At 42.1% G+C, this 12,550-nt stretch overlaps 1 protein-coding gene across 4 annotated transcripts in view; it reads left to right on the forward strand.

Moving 5' to 3' along the window:
- LOC139390518 (catenin delta-1-like) overlaps positions 1-12,550 on the forward strand; it is a 29,578-nt gene that overhangs the window by 5,895 nt on the left and 11,133 nt on the right. The window lies entirely within an intron of this gene.

Here is a 12,550-nt window from a genome sequence, read left to right on the forward strand (position 1 = left end):
ACTTCATATCTGACATCCAAACAGGTACTATGTTTGAAGTTTAAACAGGTCAGATAAAACCTCCCCAGTTATGGTCAAAAGACTGAGGCTGCCGTCTGCCCACTTCGACAGGTGGACTGGAGAAGCTTTAGACGGAGTTCGTCAGTGACACATGGAATGAAAAGGGTGTTGATTACTGGACATTTGTGCCCTATTATTAATAATAGTCTCATTGAGGATGTGTCGAGTTCCAGGTCTCTCCTGAATCTGTGAACACTTAGTCACTGTTCTGTTATCAATGTCAGGATAGGTGATATCTGACAAACCTATACTATGTTGAAGTTTGAACAAGTCAGACTTAGCCTGTTAATCCTCCATCGATGACCGTTGGTGAGCAGGCAAGAGGTAGTGATGATGGGAATAGCAGCATAGATCAGCTCCTGGCCCCTCATCAAATATACTGGTCGGTCACACGCACAGAGAGCGCACTGATTACATTATCAATGGCGGTAATGATTAGCCTGGTGCAACCAATCTGATCGCTGTGTTCAGCTTTCAATTTCACTTCAGAAATCCTCAAATGTGAAGTGAAATAATGACCGCTGGACATATGTATCGAAGAAATAGAAAATAACCAACAAATAATGTCAGTTTACATATTGTTTCACAATTGGTAATCAAATGTATCAAAGTAATGAAGTGGGTTACCTTCTGTATTTGTACAAAGGATGACCCTGTGAAAGCTGTTCCCGCTGTACAGGTGATTTGTTTCTGGCTGGATACATGTGGCTGACTGTTCCATTCATAGAAATTGAATATTCCATTTTCACATTTAACACACACTACTTGTTGTAGCTGTAGCCGTCTGTGTAAACATTGCAGTTACTCAGGTCAATATCAGAGGCCTCATGAAGGCATCAACGGAGGAGGTATCACAAGTGTACTTGTCTCATGACACTTATTCTGAAGTCTTGTTGACTAGCTGTGGAAAATGGCAAGTGGATAAATGATTTTTGGAGGTCGCTAAACCATTGCGATCACATTGCTGGGCATGTTATGCTCCTTCTGGTAGGTTCCGGCATCCGTTCATAACAGGGGATCAGTCTGGCACCCAACTGTGCGGGAATGCCGAGAAATAGGGTCAATGATGGTCATCATCCCTCAATTATAAACACAGCTCGAGCAATAGCGTAATGTCGTTTGGAAGCTAACTCTATCCGTTACAGATGTAGACAGACTGGCTCCAGATTGGATTTGATTCAGTTTGGTGCCTGCGGTTGCACTATGCAACCAGCTGTGACATGTTTTGCTATGGCCCTGGGTTGGTTTGAGTTAGTTGCTGCTAGTTAGTACACTGTTGTAGTCAGACATGAGTTAGCTTGTACCACCATAGCTGCAGCCAATATTTATTTGTACCCTAGACATGAGTCGCACCTCGGAGGCTAATGTGACTGTTTCGTCTAAATTACACTAAGTTAGTGGCATGTAAATAAGTTGACATTGCCAAACTAGGCAAATAATAAGTAGGAAACAATTTTGCTATGTCGTCAAAATTTACTTTAGATGGCAATATTGCCATTACTGTTTCCTAGCAAAGTTTGTCAAACATGGGTAGCAATGCTTATGTTGGCTAGCTAAAATATGGAGGTCCCATAAATCGTAGTTAGCTGGCTGAAGTTATACTGCATCTAAAGTCAATCTGGCAACATCACAATCATGACTAAAGGTTTTCCTACAAATGATTTGCCGCCTTTGAAACGTTACGGTGTTTCCAAGTCAAAGCCTACCTCAATTACAACTTGGATAACGTCAGCTGTGCTATTGATTATGATGATGATTAACCTCTTGGAACTCCCCATACCGGATCCGGTATCAGGAATACAGACTCAAGCTCATTACCATAACGCAACGTTAACTATTCATGAAAATCGCAAATGAAATGAAATAAATATGCCATCTCGCAAGCTTAGCCTTTTGTAAACAAAACTGTCATCTCAGATTTTCAAAATATGCTTCTCAACCATAGGAAAACAATAATTTGTGTAACAGTAGCTAGCAAACAAAGGATTTAGCGTTAGCATTAGCGTTAGCATCCAGCACGCAACATTTCAACAAAAACATAAAAGCCTTCAAATAAAATCATTTACCTTTGAAGAACTTCTGATGTTTTCAATGAGGATACTCTCAGTTGGATAGCAGATGCTCAGTTTTTCCAAAAAGATTCTTTGTGTATTAGAAATAGCTCCGTTTTATACATCACATTTGGCTACCAAAAAAAAAACGAAAATTCAGTCCTCAAAACGCGAACTTTTTTCCAAATTAACTCCATAATATCGACTGAAAACATGGCAAACGCTGTTTAGAATCAATCATCAAGGTGTTTTTCACATATCTCTTCATTGATACATCGTTCTTGGACACATGCTTTCTCCCCTGAATCAAATGGTAAAGTGGAAGCAGCTGGCAATTGCGCACCGAATTCGACGCAGGACACCAGGCGGACACTTGGAAAATGTAGTCTCTTATGGTCAATCTTCCAATGATATGCCTACAAATACGTCACAATGCTGCTAAGACCTTGGGCGAACGACAGAAAGTGTAGGCTCATTCCTTGCGCAATCACAGCCATATAAGGAGACAATGGAAAACAGAGCTTCAGAAATTCTGCTAATTCCTGGGTGATGCATCATCTTGGTTTCGCCTGTAGAATGAGTTCTGGGGTACTTACAGACAAAATCTTTGCAGATTCTGAAACTTCAGAGTGTTTTCTTTCCAAAACGGTCAAGAATATGCATAGTCGAGCATCTTTTCGTGACAAAATATCGCGCTTAAAACGGGAACGTTTTTTATCCAAAAATGAAATAGCGCCCCCAGAGATCCAACAGGTTAAAATACACGTAACCAGCGGTCTATGGTCTAGCTACCAACGAACTCCGACCACCTATTCTGCATGATAGGGTCCGTTGTTGGGAATGCTGGAAGCATGCATTGGCGTGGTCAATCCGAATTTCAGTCTCAAACGCCCGTGATCCTTTGAACGCGTTGGGGGCGACGAAACAATGGATCCCCATTTGAATGAAGGGAAGCGACGTGGGTGGGAGGGGGCGATTTGTATGTGGATCTTGGCAAAAGTAGGCTTGAGTTGTTGACATAATTGTAATCCAAACCAATCTTTTTTTATTCACTCGTGACTCCCTTAGTTAGATCAGACTGACTTGATGACCAAAACTATCCTATTTACACAATTTTGACACTATAATTGGCGTTTCTGACTCATCAATGCCACAAGGCGTTTTATAGGGATTAGTTGTTTTTTAGGGCCAGTTACTCTAACTCGGCACAGCGATTTTAAAAACTGTAATTTACAGGCTCAGTGCAGCCTTTTTTGGGGGGTAAAATTGGTTAACAATTAAGTAGGCTTCTTGCATGTGGTTTGATAATGATCTGTCAGACCGGATACAGTGAGTTCTAATGAAGATTTACTTTTGTAAAGTACTTTTAATTTATAGCGATTGATTACGGTGCATAAAATAATAACCAAATTTAAAAAATGGGCACAACTAGACAAAATAACTGACAAAGAACCCAGCTGACGCAACACGGTAGGACACCAAGGAGCACACAGCTATCAACATAAATCCTTCATAAAGAGAGGTCTTTAGGCCTGTTTTTAAAGGAGCCCAGAGTCTGCGGTGCCTTCAGGTGGTCCGGGAGGGCATTTGAGGCAGGGGGCGGTCGAGCTAAAATACTAATATTTATTTATTTTTTGGCTTGATAACTACAATTGTTTTTCTATGCTGTCAGTTCCATTGGAACAAAATGTTTTACACTTTTTGTGTGAAACTTCATCTACTTTTTAAGTAAATACCTCCAGTCAATTTGTGCAATACGTTAGGGGGTAAAACAGATTGCGTTCTTAATTTCACCTGTCACATTATTTTACATTATGAAGTTTACCGTAGTTCCCCAGAACAGTTGAGCCAGTCACGTGTTTAAGTAAATAGCACCACGGGAGAAAGCGGGAGCAGGGGTAAGAACATTTTGGGGCTTCAGTAGTGATCAGGAACGTGCGACTAGTTTTCTTTCACATAAAATATATTAGTGCAACACATTTTGGCAGAAAATAGCTTTATTGTCATCAATGACAAAAAGAGGTGCAACGCTGTTTGGCTGGCAGCCACACAAGGGAGTTTACAATGACAAAGCAAGGTATTTTTTTTTCAAAACGATGCAAGGCCATTTCTGTTTATCATAGAAAAAATGTAGGCAGCTACATTCCCTAATGTTTATTCTTGCATTTTACTGGAGAAAAGTAGGGGGGTGGGGGGGGGTAGCTACATCAGAGTTGTTTGCTGATAGAATGCCCTTTTAGTACAATCCTAATCCGAGTGGAGTAGTGACACTGAAGCACAAAATGTCTGCTGTCGAGCAGAAATTACAATAAGAAGCATTTTAGATTTTTGTTTGCAAAACGCAGCAAGATATTCATTTTGTGTTTTATCTTTTCCTGCGTGAAAAATGAAGAATTATGCGTTAACAGTGACAAGTTTAACTTGCTAGTTGTCTAAGTAGCTGAATTAATAAGGTGACGGGGCATCATTGTTTTAACTTCCTGGTGTGTTTGAGAAGTCAAACCCCTTTTGGATGAGTTATCTATACAGCTGCCACTGCCTTTGTGATTTCCTTGCGTTCTTTTTCTCCTCTCCGTTCTCGGACGTCAGCTCCTCCGTCTTCTCTGAGCATGACAGGCCAGTTGTCCTAATCGACTCGACACAGTGTGTACACATGATGCTCCAGACCCAGTAACGGTTCTTCCTTCAGACAAGCATGGTTCAAAACTTTGTTAATTTGCACAATGTCTTTAGTTCACATTCACTTGTAAATGTCCAAACTCACCAAAAATTGCTTTCCTTATTTTTTTTACTTATATACAGTACCAGTAAAAAGTTTGGACACACCTACTCATTCAAGGGTTTTTCTTTATTTGAGCTTTTTTTCTACATTGTAGAAAAATAGTGAAGACTGCAAAACTATGAAATAACACATGGAATCATGTGGTAACCCAAAAAGTGTTAAACAATCTAAGTAGATTTGAGATTCTTCAAAGTAGTCACCTTTTGCCAAGACAGCTTGGCACACTCTTGGCATTCTCTTAACTAGCTTCATGAGGAATGCTTTTCCAACAGTCTTGGAGTTCCCATATATGCTGAGCACTTGTTGGCTGCTTTTTCTTCATCACTCTGCAGTCCAACTCAACCCAAACCATCTCAATTAGGTTGAGGTTGGGTGACTGTGGAGGCCAGGTCATCTGATACAGCACTCCATCACTCCTCCTTGGTCACATAGTCCTTATACACAGCCTGGGGGTGTGTTTTGGGTCATTGTCCTGTTGAAAAACAAATGATAGTCCCACAAAGTCCATTGCTTGTGTTTCTTGGCCCAGGCAAGTCTCTTCTTATTGGTGTCCTTTAGTAGTGGTCTCTGCAGCAATTTGATCATGAAGGCCAAATTTATGCAGTCTCCTCTGAACAGTTGATGTCTGTTACTTGAACTGAAAATAAAGGAGATCCGCACACACACAACGTTTCCACAGCCAAGCTGTCTTCATTAGACTGTCGAAACATTGGATATTACATTTTTACATCTGAGCTCCTAGTGTGCGGCTCTCCTTTATTTTCAAGTTTTCTACTTTGCTAGCCTCGCCTAGGTGTGCGTTTCTTTCTTCTAGATTGTTACTTGAACTGAAGCATTTATTTGGACTGCTATCGGAGGTGCAGTTAATTCTAATGAACTTATCCTCTGCAGTAGAGGTAACTGTCCGTCCTCCTTTCCTGTGGCGATCCTCATGAGAGCCAGTTTATGCATCTGCCCTTGAAGAAACGTTCAAAGTTCGTGAAGTGTTCCGGATTGACTGACCTTCATGTCCTTAAAGTAATGATGGACTGTCGTTTCTCTTTGCTTATTTGAGCTGTTCTTGCCATAATATGGACTTGTCACAATATAACTGATTGGCTCAAACACATTAAGAAGGAAAGAAATTCCACAAATTAACTTTTAACAAGGAATACCTGTTAATTTAAATGCATTCCAGGTGACTACCTCAGGAAGCTGGTTGAGAGAATGCCAAGAGTGTGCTAAGCTGTTATAAAGGCAAAGGTTGGTGACAGCTTGAAGAATCTCAAATATAAAATATATTTTGATTTGTTTAACACTTTTTTTGGTCAATACATGTGTTATTTCATAGTTGTGATGTCTTCACTATTATTCTACAATGTAGAAAATAGTAAAAATAAAGAAAAAAAACTTGAATGAGTAGGTGTGTCCAAACTTATGACTGGTACTGTATGTATAACATTGAGCTGGATTGCCTGTCTTTGCAATTAGTTTTCTTTGTTTGCCCTAGTTAGCATATTTAGCTAGATTGGGCACTGAGGGGAAGAGGGATGTTCTGTCTTGCAATGGTGATGTGTGAAGTCTAGATTCCTGGATATTACGAAAGGTGTGCCGCAAGGTCGGTATTGGGACCTGTTCTCTTTTTAATATTAAATGAATAATATTGGACTATTAAAATGTGTAATCATCTGTATGCAGATACGGTTACATATGCCATTACCCCAACTGTAGAGCAGGCATAGTTTGAGCTGCAATCTGACTTTGTGCCTTTTATTAAAAAGATCTGGTTGGTTTGAAACTTGTAATTAATGTGGGCAAGATTAAATATGATCTCTAATTCTCACAAAAAAAATTCAGATGGACAACATGTAGTCATTGAATGGTTCTCCCATCGATCGGGTTCCCGCCTATAAATACCAGGGCATTTGGATTGACATGGATTTAATGTTTTTTTAAATACTGATGAGCTAGTTAAAAAGCTAAGATTTTAAAGTGGGCTTCTATTTTAGAAATAAATCCTGCCTCTCCCTAAACAGCAGGAAACAAATTGTACAGTCAACTTTACTTCCAGTTTTCGACTGGAATGCAGTAGCCACTAGTCTTAAACCTTTGGATGCCGTCTACCTTGGCACCTTTTTCTTTATCACAGGTGACTGTTTTAATACTCATCACTGCATCCTGTATCAAAAAGTTGGCTGGTCATCATTAAAGTCCTGAGATCACTTCACTGTTGCTTGCAAAGCTCTACAACACATGCTTCCAATTTACTTAACTTCATTGCTGAAGTATAAATACCTGAGTTACCAAACCTGTTCAGTGTTGGTTAACTCTGAGGTTCCTCAGGTCTCCACCAAATTAGGTAAATCTGATATTACTTTTTAATGCACCTCACTGCTGGAACAATTTACTAAACTCCTTACAATTGGATGTTTTGGTGATGCTCTGGCAATTTTTTTTTTAAGTGAGAACCTAGTAGCTGAGGAATCTAACAATTTCTCTTAATTTGTGTTGTATTTTCTTTATATTGATTTGCTGTTTTGTTTCACATTTGTATTTGATTGTTGTATTACTGCAATCATGGCACCCTTGAGAATGAGACCCTGTTCAAAATTAAAAACCCACTATCTAATTTGTAGTTTTGCAGAACGTGTTGGCGCTAGTAAATGTAACTATGACATAGCCAATGACTGTATAGCACCACTTTTGGATTTCACCATGTCTCGTAAACAAATGGTTTAGATCGTTTTGATGGACTCTAAGTGAGCTTCTCTGCTTCAACCATACAAAAGTGGTTGCTGTCCTGTTATACAGGGTAAAGTTGATGATTTCATATCAAAATTACTATATATATATGTGTGTGTGTGTGTGTGTGTATATATATATATATATATGATTGTTTCAAGCAAAACTATTGCAAATGGTGTCAAAATAAAAATCGAATGTAAGCCCCGATCAGCATGTAACCTACCTATAGCCAGACGAGAGTTGTCTCTGGCGGTAGTTAAACTCCAATTTTCGAACATTTGAATGCTGAAGGTGACGCCCAGATGTGCCAGATCGCGCAGTTTGACTCCGCTACTGATATCGCCTGGAGTTGTTCTGCATGCAAAGTGACTTGTAGATCAATGACTGGCAACTTGCCTGAAAGCCCGACATTGCATTGAATTCTACACTGGGTAGGAGTTTCCTCTCACGACCTTTTACAATACAATGTTGAATAAAGATATTTTAATGTACTTTACCAGTTGTCTGTGCAGTTGGTCCTTTTGGCGTTAGGAATGTGAGACAATCTATCCACAGGAAAGGATAATTACAAACTTTTCAAAGCGCTGGTAGTGTGTTCAGATTTCTAGCAGCTGATGCATGTGCACAAGATGCAAATGCATGGAGGAGACTCATGTATACTTGCTGAGCTCGTGTTTACATGGTTCTGCACATGCTTCAGCCGATAGAAACCTGAACACCATTACCAGCGCTTTGAAAAGTCGATGTAATTATAATTTCTTGTCTATTGTTGGAGACGCACACATTTCATACCCTCAAGACATGCTAACTGCTCACCGTTACAATAACAGGGAAGGTTACCTGTTGGGGACAGGGTTGTTATATGTGCGTCTAACTTTCTCAGACGTCATTCACGGTTGATTATCCGTAATGGTACATAATTGGTCTAGCCTAGGGCTGTATTGTTATGCATACTGGATGGACTGGTTACCTTGTGCTACTTTCCAAATGTTCTCTCCATGAGTCTGGGAGAGAACGTTTTGGCCTTGGCCAGGGATTTCCAAACTCTGTCACGTACATACACTTAGCGGATGTTTATTGCGGGTGTAGCGACAGTGCAGTAGTATCTAACAATACACAAATCTAAAAGAATGGAATTAAGTAATATAGAAATATTTGTACAAGCAATGTCGGCGTGGCATTGACTAAATAGAATACAGTGTGTATGTTGATCTTTTTGGCCTTCCTTGGATATCAGGTGCTGTAGGTGTCCAGGGGGGCAGGCAGTGTGCCCCCGGTGATGCGTTGGGTAGACCGTACCACCCTCTGGAGAGCCCTGCAGTTGCAGGCAGTGCAGTTGCCGAACCAGGCGGTGATCTAGCCCTACAGGATGCTCTGAATTGTGCATCTGTAAAAGTTTGAGTGTTTTTAGGTAACAAGCCAAATTTCTTCAGCCTCCTGAGGTTGAAGAGACGCTGTTGCGCCTTCACTGCGCTGTCTGTGTGAACCATTTCCAGTTGATGCTTTCCACCTTCTCCAATGCGTTCCCGTCCATGTGGATTGGGGGCATGCTCTCTGAGAGAGAGCGAGTGAGACACACCCTTCACCACCTCCCTGTAGGCTGTCTTGTCATTGTTGTTAATCAGGCCTACTACTGTTGTCTGCAAACTTGATTGAGTTGGAGGCGTGCGTGGCTATGCAGTCATGGGAGTACAGGAGTGGGCTGAGCACGCACCCTTGTGGGGTCCCTGTGGTGAGGATCTGTGAAGTGGAGGTGTTTCTTACCTTCACCACCTGGGGGCGGCCCGTCAGGAAGTCCAGGACCCTGTTGCACAAGGCGAGGTTCATACCCAGGCCCCCGACCTTGGAAGGCACTATGGTGTTGAATGCTGAGCTATAGTCAATGACCAGCAATCTGACGTAGGTATTCCTATTGACCAGTTGGATAGGGCAGTGCAATGGCGACTGCATTGTCTGTGGGTCTAGGGTGTAAGGTAGAGGTGATATGATCCTTAACTAGCCTCTCAAAGCACTTCATGATGACAGAAGTGAGTGCTAAGGGGCGATATTAATTTAGTTCAGTTGCCTTTTGCTTTCTTGGGTACAGGAATCATGGTGGCCATCTTGAAGCAAGTGGGGACAACAGACTGGGATAGGGAGAGATTAAATTTATGCGTAAACATTCCAGCCAGCTGTTCTGCACATGCTCTGAGGATGTGGCTAGGGATGCTGTCTGGGCCTGCAGCCTTGAGGGTTTTACTCACATCGGCCATGGTGAATGAGGGCCCACAGTCCTCGGAAGTGGGCCGCGTCGGTGGCACTGTTATCCTCAAAGCAGGCGAAGGTGTTTAGCTTGTCTATGAGCAAGACGTCGTTGTCCGCGACGTGGCTGGTTTTCCCTTTGTAAACTGTGATTGTCTGTAGACCCTGACCAGGTTTTTGCAATTTATCAGTTAGCTCAGAAAACCAGCAGGCTCCAGACCTCATAGGGTTAGAGTTTAATACTGCTGGTGTAGGGTGTATTCAATTGGGTTGGGGCAATGTAAGCTATGCTTTTAGTCATCTTTCTCTCTTACTCCTCCCCCTCATTAACCCTCCTTCTCATTCCAACCGTAACAGTTCTGTGCTGCTGTCCTGAGTCTGCATATAAGGGCATGTGTTACTGGACAGGTGTTTGTGCAGGTGGGCAGTGGCCTTTGGCTGTGTGTGTGTGTGTGTGTGTGTGTGTGTGTGTTTTGAAATGTCATCAGTCCTCATCAATTCCCTTCACGTTCATCTGTTTCCTGTCCACTTCTATTCCAAAATAAAGCAACCCGCTTGAGAAATATTCCTCCGCCAGTCATCCTCCCTACCTCCTTTTCTTCTCACACCCACATACGTCGCTGAGCGGAAGGGGGGGAAACCGGCTTGTACTAGACGACAGAACGTGGTTGGAGGTGCGTGTGAGTCACCAGATGAGGCAACTAGAGGTCCTATTTCTACTGTTTTAAAGGGCAGTCCTACTCATCAAGTTCCAGTCTGTCCTCATCTCTGCCTCTGTCTTTTTCTTTCTCTCACTCATTCACACACTCACTGTCCTCCACAGGTGAAACTGTGAGTCAGCCCCCTCCCCCGCTTCCCATGTCACAATACACCTCTGTTCCTCCTTATTACCCCTTGTCGACACGTCCCCATCGCGGTGTAGATCTTTTTCACACACCTGCTGCTCAAAGTGTATATGCAGGTCCTTGTTGCTGGGGGGGGATAGTTACATGTATAGGGGTGTAACAGTTCACTAAACCCAAGGTACTATTTGCGGTTTTGGGGTGACTGTTCGGTTTTAGTACAGCTGGAAAATAAAATGCCAAACGTAACTGTAGTTAATTTTTGTTTAGGTGTTCCTCATTGTGAAAACACACGATTTACTCATCAAAAACACGAAAATAAAGTACATTATGCGTGTGAAATCGATATATAATCACGGCGCAGACATTGTTTAGGTCTATACTATAATGTTTTTCTTACAAAGAGGAAAAATTGCTCACGTGTGACTCATAAACGGGGCAGGTCTGTAGCGCGATGCTTCTCATCTCCCACTCCGGGGTCATGTGATGGTCTGTCACTATTAAGTAGCTCTCTGAAGCGCTGGAGGTCCATCCGTCTGTAATGAGCGTAACCCAGGGTGTATTGGCCAACTCATTGATAACTTCAGCTTTGGCTTGCTTGTATAGAGCAGGCACTACCTATTTGCTGGAATGGGTGCGAGAGAAGTTCGCAACGTGGCTCGAGCACTTTCAGGAGGTACTGCCTGAACCCCCCCCCCCCCACTCAACCACGGAGAATGGGTGCATATCCGCGGCAATAAACACTTATTGTGTTTAAACACCTAGGCTACTCTAGTTGAGTAATGGCGATGAACTGTTTTAACGTTCTATCCACAACACACTGGCCATCGCCATTGCAATCTACTGGGAAGCCAAAATGTTCCCAAACTGGAGATTTAACGATGATTGAGGATCCTCCTGGTTTATCTGCCCCCACCTCTCGCCATCGTACAGAACTGGGCCCCCGGCTGCACCTCACAAAAGTACCGTTTGAAATGCGGCAGTTAAGATTAACATTTTTATTATAATGCGCGCATAGGCACAGCCTATTTTTTGTTGTCTGTGTCAAGATGGTGAAATGTGTCCCTCCTTACCCAAACCAGTTTGACAGGTGTTTGTCTGTGCTTGTTTGAATTCAAAGGCGCCACACACAATCACTTTTTGACGGCATCCCTTTTGATTTATACACAACTTATCCATACATGTTTGCCAATGGAAGAAGTTGTCAGAAAGTAAGGGGCTTTTTGGAACTGAATGCCAAAACATTTGCGAGATAAAGGTGCTCTTAAGTTGACCCATTTTTGCACACCCCAACTTACCATGTCTTCATCACTGGAAAAGAAACAGAGTTTGCTATCATTTCAAAGTTTACAAGCAGGGTTGTCAAACCTATCTTTAAACAACGTTTTGTAACCGCTGTTCTAAAGCCCTATTTGACACAATCTGAGATTTTATTTGTTTTGCCCTCCATCGGTTGAGACCAGATTCTCTTGAATGCAGGGTGGGTTGTCATGTTTTGGCTAATAGTCACTTTCTGACAACTTAAAGGAATTATGAATGGAAGGTTTTGTTCAAATCAAATGGGGTGCTGTCAAAAAGTGACTGAATTCAAATGGATTTACCCATAGTAACTTTTTAAACCACGGACCAGGGGGTGCTTGAGATGTTCTGTCAGCAGATGAGAGGAATTACTACTGCCCGTCTGAGCCTGTGCCCGTCTGCCTCTGATTATACTTCATGACATCTAGTCCATTCTATTGTATGCTCTGAACAGAGGCTGGCAATAGAACGAAACTTACACAGAGATGGAGAGGGGACATTTGCAGAGGGGGTGGGGGGGGGGAGGATGGATGGAGAGAGATTGGAGAGAA

Source organism: Oncorhynchus clarkii, chromosome 31 (assembly GCF_045791955.1).
Source record: "Oncorhynchus clarkii lewisi isolate Uvic-CL-2024 chromosome 31, UVic_Ocla_1.0, whole genome shotgun sequence".
Taxonomy (NCBI): Eukaryota; Metazoa; Chordata; class Actinopteri; order Salmoniformes; family Salmonidae; genus Oncorhynchus; species Oncorhynchus clarkii.